Source organism: Bufo gargarizans, chromosome 10, assembly GCF_014858855.1.
Source record: "Bufo gargarizans isolate SCDJY-AF-19 chromosome 10, ASM1485885v1, whole genome shotgun sequence".
Lineage (NCBI taxonomy): Eukaryota > Metazoa > Chordata > Amphibia > Anura > Bufonidae > Bufo > Bufo gargarizans.
This window is the reverse complement of record NC_058089.1, coordinates 9837664-9848377: the sequence shown is the minus strand read 5'-3', so window position 1 is coordinate 9848377 and position 10714 is coordinate 9837664.

Genomic DNA, 10714 nt, shown 5'->3' with positions numbered 1-10714 from the left:
TGTACATAGGAGGCAGTATTATAGTAGTTATATTCTTGTACATAGGAGCAGTATTATAGTAGTTATATTCTTGTACATAGGAGACAGTATTATAGTAGTTATATTCTTGTACATAGGAGGCAGTATTATAGTAGTTATATTCTTGTACATAGGAGCAGTATTATAGTAGTTATATTCTTGTACATAGGAGGCAGTATTATAGTAGTTATATTTCTGTACATATGAGGCAGTATTATAGTAGTTATATTCTTGTACATAGGAGGCAGTATTATAGTAGTTATATTCTGTACATAGGAGCAGTATTATAGTAGTTATATTCTTGTACATAGGAGGCAGTATTATAGTAGTTATACTTGTACATAGGAGCAGTATTATAGTAGTTATATCCCTGTACATAGGAAGCAGTATTATAGTAGTTATATTCCTGTACATAGGAGCAGGATTATAGCAGTTATATCCTTGTACATGGGAGCAGTATTATAGTAGTTATATTCTTGTACATATGAGGCAGTATTATAGTAGTTATATTCTTGTACATAGGAGCAGTATTATAGTAGTTATATTCTTGTACATATGAGGCAGTATTATAGTAGTTATATTCTTGTACATAGGAGCAGTATTATAGTAGTTATATTCTTGTACATAGGGGGCAGTATTATAGTAGTTATATTCTTGTACATAGGAGCAGTATTATAGTAGTTATATTCTTGTACATAGGAGGCAGTATTATAGTAGTTATATTCCTGTACATAGGAGCAGTATTATAGTAGTTATATTCTTGTACATAGGAGGCAGTATTATAGTAGTTATATTCTTGTACATAGGGGAAGAATTTGGAACTTAAAGTGGCCACATATAGAGGGGCAGTATTATATGGATCTTAGCTCATATTGTCATTTCCCTTACTTCACTCCTCCTTGAAGTTCATACAACACAAACACTTTATTTGAACTGGGGGTAACAATTAATACAGAAAACGCTTCTCCCAGTGTAAAAAAGAATAGGAAATCTCTGTTTCATCCTGAGACATGATGGAATGGGCATCCACCATTTTTTCTATTCATCTGAAAATACAATCATTGCAGATGAAATCCCAAAGAAGAGATAAATGTTTTTGTTTTGTTTTTTGCTAATTTAATTTAGACATAGCAGTAATATTCACCATTTTGTAGATTTGTGTGAACAGAGGCGATTAAGTAGCAATAAAATAAATAACATATACATTATACAAATGGAGCCTGCACAGGTTCACACTGCTCATAGAGACTATGACTAGGACCCCTTCTACCCAGGGGCCCCGCAGCAGCCACATGGACGGCCTCTATGGTACATATACACTTACCAGCAGAGTGGAGCTGAAAACCTATTATAATGACAGTGCAAAAGGGCTGCCCTAAATAGTCTTTTAGGACACATGAAGTTTATATTTCATAGAGTTAGGTTGTTAAAATTTTGGCAGGTGAGATTAAGCCTGGCATGCAATGTGATTTCTCGCACCATTTCAATAAATTTAAGTGAAATTAAAGTCTGATACACTGTTCCAAATCCCCTGCCTAGAGAGTCATTGTAAAATTCAGGCTGCCTGCAGCCACCACTAGGTGGTGCTCACTACATACCAATTTATACAGCTTTCATTATAGAGTGCAATGCGATAAGCTCCTTCTAGTGGTGGCTGGAGGTAGAGTTTTATCTTAAATTTTTATTTATTTTTTACTTTTTTTTGCTATGCAGAGGAATTAGAGCTTTGTATCAACTTACGCCACTACAAAGGTATATACAGAAATGACTTCATATGTTTCATGTACCTGCCCCGTCCCTCAGCCTCTTGTGACCGGGATGTTTTAGTACCAGTACACCCATGTGCATCAGATCGGACTGAACCGTGTACGATTGTTCTGTCATCATCTCCAATAAGATGTGTCTGTAAATAGCGGAGCCCTTTTCTGCCATTGCAGCCGCCAAATCCTATATCACTGGCAGCCTGAGGGTTTATAATTTTTAAAAGATTTCAAATACAATCTCTAGCATAGCACGGGCATTTTTAGCATTTTTATGAATGTGATAGATCTATCGCCTCTGAGATGTTTCCACTGTCATTTTTATTGATGTAAACAGATGTGGTTTTTGCATCAAATAAAGGCAAATTTCAGAAATCCTGTGTCTTTAAAAAAATATATATATATTGCACCTCCTCCTCATCACTCACTTCTCAGCATAAGCCATGGCCGCAGCATTGGGCCCCTTTCACACGAGCGAGTTTTCCGCGCAGGTGCAATGCGTGACGTGAACGCATAGCACCCGCACTGAATCCCCACCCATTCATTTAAATGATGCATTTTTTTTCACGTTGCGTGAAAAACGCAGCATGTTCTATATTCTGCGTTTTTCAAGCAGCCCTGGCCCCATAGAAGTGAATGGGGCTTCAGTGAAAAACGTATTGCATCCGCAAGCAAGTGCGGATGCGATGCGTTTTTTCACAGATGGTTGCTAAGAGATGTTGTTTGTAAACCTTCCTGTTTTTTATCACGCATCAAAATGCATTGCACCCTGCGTGGAAAAAACGGAACAACTGAACGCAATCGCAGACAAAACTGACCGAACTTGCTTGCAACACATCCGGGTCAAGCTCGTGTGAAAGAGGTCTTAGATTTCAGAATAACTTGCTATTTGTTCACTTGCTCAGAGGTAAAAGGAAAAAAATCAAGCAGACAAGCAGTGTGCATTCTCTGTTTGCCGGAGAACCGGATTCTTGCAAGATGCAATACCACAAAACTACCATTAGAGGGAAGTCCATGCTGAGAGAACAGTAAGCAAATCCATCATATTTATGGTGTATCTCATCTGCAGCTGCTGCATCACACTGCCCTCTTGTGGTCATTTCTTATTATTACAACTTCAGCAGAAGTGGTTGCAGTGGATCACGTAAAGCAGAGAAGACCTTCCCTTCTTAATCTATCTTGCAGTGCAGTGGAATTCCTACCATAGAGGCAGACTCATTTCTCAAGATACAGAGAGGGCCCAGTACTTAGTAATTCTTCAGACCACATATCATAGGGTCCAATAGCAAAACTTAGAATGGGCCCTCCTGCCCCGACCAGTCTCCCACTATGCATGTGTCAAACACTTGCAGACAACCCAGAATGCAAAGCGTGACTCCCCAGATTTCTGACACACTTATGAATTAAGTTTTTTACTATATGGAAGAAATCGTTTGGAAACAAAAAATGTTTAAAAAGTCACCCTCCTAATCAACCTCTGAAACACATGCTTCATAAATATGGAGTTATATATTTCTCTGTATTTACACCAGACTAGTATAAATACATTGAAAAATTTCTCCTGCGTGGCTATAAATCCTCTGATTCCCCTTACACGTGACATAATGGCCACCTGCAGCCACCACTAGAGGGAGCTCTGTGTATATGAAGTTATACAGTTAACCATTGCACTTAAGGGAAGCTGTTAACTCTGTTTTCACTGAGCTCCCCCTAGTGGTGTCTGAAGGAAAATACTGTGCATCTATGTCTGGAGGGGCCCCCTTTCACCACAGACCCCACACCAATGACGTGGCTTGCCTATCTGGCAGTACGGCAGTGTACATGCTATATAATAGCAATCCAGTGAAGAGTTATGACTGCTACTTCCATAGTATGGTCCTTCCTTCTGACAGATCAGAAGAAGGGTCAAATAAATGATGATGTCAGCCAGGCCGAAAGGCAAAATAGTGGTCCAGTCATGAAGTGGGGAGGGTGGGAACAGCATGAGAAGTCCACAGAGTGGCCCTATGACATGGTGATGTAGAAGCAGCATGAGCAGACCACAGAGTGGCCCAATGACAGAGTCTGGAGATGGCAGCAGCATCAGGAGGAGGCCACAGAGTGGCACAATGACAGTTTGGAGGTGGCAGCAGCATCAGGAGGCCACAAAGTGGCACAATGACAGTGCAGAGGTGGCAGCAGCCGCATCAGGAGGCCACAGAGTGGCACAATGACAAAGTGTGGAGGTGGCGGCAGCAGTAGCATCAGGAGGAGGCCACAGGGTGGCACAATGACAATGTGGAGATGGCAGCAGCATTATCAGGAGGCCACAGAGTGGCGCAATGACAGAGCGTGGAGGTGGTGGCAGCAGCATCAGGAGGAGGCTACAGGGCGGCACAATGACAGCGTGGAGGTGGCAGCAGCATCAGGAGACCAGAGTGGTGAGGTGGCAGCAGCACCGGGAGGAGACCACAGAGTGACCCGTTGACAGAGTGGGGAGGTGGGTGGCAATACCAGTACCAGCTGAAGATGCTGGGTGAAAGAAGGAGCACTTGGCATTAGATGTGTGGCATCAGGCGGGTGGCAGCATCAGAATAGTAGCTGAGGCAGGTAGCCAGAATAAACCGGTCTCTTTTGTCAAAGTGTTGGTGTGGCACCATGGATGATCTAGTCCAGTGATGGTGAACCTGTTAGAGACAGAGTGCCCAAACTGCAACCCAAAACCCACTGATTTATCGCAAAGTGCCAAAACGGCAATTTACCCTGAATACCAGTATAGTATATCTTCCATGTACGTTATCATTTAGGGTGGGTTTACATCAGCGTTATGGATTCCGTTATGGTAATAACGGAATCCATAAGACAGAAGTCAAAAACCAGGACGGATCCTTTATGCTGCCCATAAGACTCGTATTATGACGGAAGTCTTTGAAAGACATTCCGTTCTGCTTTCCGTCATAATAGAAGTCTATCGGAATCATAAAAGATCCGCCTGTCGACGGGACTTTATTTTCCGTCTTGCATAATGGGAACCAGACGGATCCGTTATGATTCCCATAGACTTCTATGGTGAAGAATCAAAACGGAATGCCTCTTAAAGTCTTCCGTTTTGACTTCCGTCTTATGGATTCTGTTATAACGGAAAGCCATAATGGAATCCATAACGCTGATGTGAACCTACTCTTAGCTAGAACAGCCTGCCCGCATTCAATGCGCTGCCTGTGCTGTTCATAGTGCGCCCTGGGCTGACGAATGGCAGGAAAAGTCTAAGGCATACTGGTACACCATAGACTTTTTCCTGGGTGCGGGTGCCCACAGAGAGGACTCTGAGTGCCACCTCTGGCACCCGTGCCATAGGTTCGCCACCACTGATCTAGTCTGATGCATCAGGCATTGGTGGGTGGAAATCCTGGTTGATCCACACCTGATTCATCTTAACAAAGGTCAGTCTCTCCACATTTTGGGTGGACAGGGGAGTTCTTCTTGGGGTAACTATGGCCCCTGCCGCACTAAACACCAGCTCTGATGCCACACTACTGGCCGGGCAGGACAGCTTTTCCAGGGCAAACTCTGCCAGTTGCGGCCACAAATCCAGTTTGGCTGCCCAGTAGTTCAGCGGATCTTCAATGTGCGGTGGCAGGGTGCTGTCCAAGTATGCCACCACCTGCTGGTTCAGGTCCTGCTCCAGGTCTAGCTGCTGCTGCTTCTGGTGAGTAGTTTCTTCACTAGGCGGGTGAAGAAAAATACTCATCAGCGACTGTAGACTCAAGTTGCTGCTGATGGAGCTGGAACTGCTCCTACCCCCCCCCCCCCCCCGCCACAGCAGCCATGGCAGAGGAACATGAGTGCAGACCGGCTGGCTGCTGATTGGCTGCATGCATGGCATTGTGGGTGATCCCTCGTTCCCAGAGTTCCTTGCTCCATGTCCTCATACTTGCAGCAGCCATTTTAGGAAAAAATGCGATTCATTACCACGAAGCGTGATGAAATTTGGATTTGGTGCGAATTACATTTTTCCTGAAATTCGGATCGAATTCCACTTCATCAACTTCGAATCTCTCATCTCTAGCTGCGACCATAAACCACGCCCTCAGTGCAATAACTGATAGCATTTTGAGTATCGCTTATAGAAACTATATAGCTCTAAACTGAAGGACCTTCCCTTTATTGAAGGACCTTCCCTTTATCGAGGCTCCTCCCATTAGCGCAGCATTTCCTCACTGGAGGTTTAGTTTCTTGCAGTTTATATTCATTCTGTTCTTTTTAGGGCTCGCTCACACGGCTGTGGCTTGGTTCATCATCCGAGCTGCATTTTTTGCTGCTCTTGGGCGGAGTCATTAATTTCAATAGGGTCGCGAAAGATGCGGACAGCACTCTGTGCTGTCCACATCCGTTGCTCCATTCCGTGGACCCGTAGATTCCATGTCCATTTTGCGGACAAGAATAGGCATTTCTATAAAAAGGGTCGTCCGTTCCTTTCTGCAAATTTCGGAAGGCACACATGTTTTGCGGATCCGCAATTTGCGGCCCACCAAACACAGCACGGTCGTGTGAAAAAGCCCTTTATATGAGAATCAGCCCTGCACAGCATTCACTATGGGCAATCAGAGCTCCAGTGTAAAGCATGGTGGATAGAGCAGCACTAGGTGGCTTTTAGACTACCCCAGACTCCAATCGACGATGTGGCTAAGCTGAAATCACTGATTATAACTTTCATAACTTTCAGACCCCCCTTTAATAATATAGTGTTCATATATAGACAGGACAGACTTCATTGAGCAGGGTTCACATTCTGCTTCCAAACAGACAGCGAAGAACAGATCCCGAAAAAAAACGAGTCACAATTCACACACCATCTGCGTGACACCCACGTGTACCGACGCGCCAGCTGCGTGGAGAATGCGCTGCTCCCCTCATCAGACTCCTGGTGAATTTACACCGATTAAATTATTGACTCTACGTCGATCGGAATGTGGATTATCATGGGCACCGTGCAGGCGATCAGCGGCGGACAGTTAAAGGGGTTCTGCAGTTTTTTTAAACTGATGATCTATCCTCTGGATAGATCATCAGCATCTGACCAGCAGGGGTCCGACACCCGGGACCCCCGCCGATCAGCTGTTTGAGAAGGCAGCGGTGCTATAGGAGCTCCGCGGCCTTCTCACTGTTTACCGCCAGCCCAGTGACATCACGACTAGTATCAACTAGCGTGGGCAGGGCTAAGCTCCATTCAAGTGAGCCTGGTGTGAATAGTGACAGTTAAGTGCATCTATATCAGAAGCATAGATGCTTTTTTAGGCACTCTGCCGTTTTCTGTCCACAGCTTCCATGTAGACTTCTGTGTCTCCATGGTAACAGACTACAAATTAACACTGTGTAGTCTGACCCTGCAGTGTCATTTCCTCTACTTTCTAACCTACAGACAGATGATAAAAAGGAGTGTAACAGACGACTACAGGGTTTATTTGTAGTCTGTTGCCATGGAGACACATAGCTCTGTATAGGAGCACAAAACAATAGATGTTTAATCCATTTGCTCTTTTGGTTCATTTTAGATGCACTGAACGAATTGAAAAAAAGTTTGCAGAAGTAAACACATCTTTAAAAAATTGCTGTGTCTCTGCAGACAGGCGCTTAGTGTGTGTTCCTTTAATTACTATCAGAACCCATATTGGATTGCACAATCCTATCCTTATCTGCGGGACAGAAGGACACGCTGACCGCTGGCAACAACACAGGCTATATTTCAGGGTCACCGTGGGAGTGGCGTATCCAGGCCGGAAGCGGGTTATACGGTCTTGGCAGATACCGAAATTCTGCAATCCCCAATGTCCCATCGGATTCTTCTTCAGCCGTTTTCTTCTGTTTCAGGGAAAGTTGGGTGACAAGCAATATGGCCTCCATCAAAATTTTCAAAGGGGTTGTTCTGCAGGGATACAGGAACAGGTGACATTCAGGGTTCTGGGAAAGCTTAGGCGAGAAGCAGATCATATCGATGGGATAAATGAGTGGGAATGATCCTGCAGTCATTATCTGGTTCTGGGAAAGCTGGGTGAAAACCACTGAAGATTCCAAGGAGGTCATCACCCAGCCTTCTCCTGAAGGTCACATCGGCCTGGTTATGTAGCCATGTAGGATGACAGGAAGAATCACTAGGCAGATTTGCCGCTCAGGCTCCTAGGAAAGCTGGGTGACGGCGCAGAACGGATGCGTGAAAACATTAGAAACCACTCGGATCAGAAAGCAGAATCTTTATTAGATATTTAGCGTTAATAAATCACATTCATGAGTGACACGACAGTAACCTGCATTGTAAGTGCGTTATATTCCATATATACAGTATTGCCCTGGATATCCCTGATACCTGCGCTGCCCCCCAGGTGATTCCTATTATACACCGAGTCCCTCTGCACCCCAAAATTATGGTGTAATCATACAGCCTGGAATGTCACTAAAGGGGGTGTATAAGATGGCTGTTCTCTAACAGAAACAGCGCCACTCTTGTCCATAGGCGGTGTGTGGTATTGCATGCTATGGATGCTAGCAAATACCAGGGCACTTCTGGAAAAAAAAGAAGAGCTGCTGAATCTCTGGGGCGCCCCATCCTGACAAAATACTTCTCTCTCCTCTTCATAACTGGGCTCCTGGTCTGGGGCCTGTATTTATTTGTGAGGTCTGGGGTCTGAATTAGTATGGGGTCTGTATTCATTTAGGAGTCTAAATTAGGGAGTCTGGTCTAGGGTCTCAATGCATTTAGGGTATACGATCTGGGGCCTGTATTAATTTAAGGAGTCTGTATTAGTTTAAAGGGTCTGGTCTGGGGTCTGCATAAGTTTATGGGGTTTAGTCTGGGGTCTGTATTAGTTTAGAGGCTCAAATCTGGGATCTGTATTAGTTTAGGGTCTGGTCTGGGGTCTGTATTAGTTTAGGAGGTCTGGTCTGGGATCTGTATTGGTTTAGGGTGTCTGGTCTGGGGTCTGTATTGGTTTGGGGTGTCTGGTCTGGGGTCTGTATTGGTTTAGGGTGTCTGGTCTGGGGTCTGTATTTGTTTAGGGGGTCTTATACGTAATCTGTATTTGTATAGAAGGTCTGGTCGGGGTCTGTATTTGTTTAGGGTGTGTGGTCTGGGGACTTTATTGGTTTAGGTGGCCTGAACTGGGGTCAGTATTGGATTTTATGGTTTTATCTGGGGTTTGTATTGGCTTAGGGTGTCTAGTATGGGGTCCGTGTTTGGTTAGTTTTTGTCTGTGCTCTTTATTGGTTTAGGAGTCTGTATTTATTTAGGAGGTTTGGTCTGTGGTCTGTATTGGTTTAGGGGGTCGGGTCTGGGGTCTGTATTGGTTCAGGAGGTCTGGTCTGGGGTCTGTATTGGTTTAGGGAGTCTGCATTGGTTTAGGAGGTCTGGTCTGGGGTCTGTATTGGTTTTAGGGGGTATGGTCTCAGCCTGTATTCATGTTGGGGTGTGATAAATGGGGTCACATGCACGACCTGTCATCCTAATGCTTGTGTTTCACAGTTGGGGCCATGTCCTTTATGAATACATGGGACATACGGCACACCGTACCTCACAAAGCTTAATACATGGATGCCCTCCCCTGATGTCCCTACTGAAAATTTGGCAGCTCAATACTATTCATTTGAAAACTGCAATACTACACTCAGCCTATGTACAAGGGTGGCACTGCTTCTCGAGACAGCAGAAATATTTGATAATCTGGTACAACCCCTTGACACAGTGGAGGTGGCCATTTTGTGGGTGGTGACAATAATCACGAGGGTGCAGCATGGGGACATCAGTGAGGTATAATGTAGCTCAAGCCTCAGCAGTATCACTGGTCTCTGGGGTTTTTATAGGCTGAACAGTGGTTAGCAGATCCCAAAATGGCCGCCCCCTCCACAGTGATACGTCTGAAGAGGACAGTGAGGAGATTTAAAAAACTCTGTTTGCTGTTCTTAGCAACCAATCACAGCGCAGCTTACATTTTTCAGAGCAGAATACAAAAGGAAAGCTGCAATGTAATTGGTTGCTATGGGCAACAAAGCTAGATTGTCTTTTCCACAGTCTCATTAGTCTCCCTCAGTGTATGTTTACCCAAGATGGCTGACAAGATGACTGACAAGGTGGCTGCCACGTGTATTATGCAGAATCAAAATTCATAACCTGCACATAATTTCTAATTAAAAGTACAAACTTTTTTTTATATTAGAATTTTGAACTCATTTTAAATTTTTCGGTTGCTGGTCACTGGCATATATATAGTACAGCAGGCAAAACATCTATCATTGCGCAAAACGCTCTGCCCCTATAGGCAACCCCCCCACCGTGGGAGTCCTCACAGCCATTCGGTAGTGCCGAATGGGTCACATGACACTTAGGGTACTTTCACACTTGCGGCAGAGGAATCCGGACACAAACGGATGCATTTGTGAGACGGATCCGGATGCGCATCCGTCTAACAAATGTATTGCAATACTGGATCTGTCTTTCCGGTTGTCATCCTGAAAAACTGATCCGGTATTAATTTTTTCTCATTTTTAAAGGTCTGCGCATGTGCAGACTGCAAAACTGGATCCGTTTTGCCGGAACACTTGGGTCCGGATCCGCATTAATGCATTTCAATGGAAATTAATGCCAGATCCACCATTCCAGCAAGTGTTCAGGATTTTTGGCCGGAGAGAAAACTGCAGCATGCGAAAAAAAACGTAAAAGGGGCTGAACTGATGCATCCTGAATGGATTGCTCTCTATTCAGAATGCATTAGGATAAAACTGATCAGTTTTTTTCCTGTATTGAGCCCCTAGGATGGAACTCAATACCGGAAAACAAAAATGCTAGTGTGAAAGTACCCTTACTTGTAGCCCTGACTCAGTAAATACTAGAATGGTCTGGTTTAGGCTCCATTTACACGTCCGTAAATGGGTCCGCAATTTTGCGGAACGGGTGCGGACCCATTCAT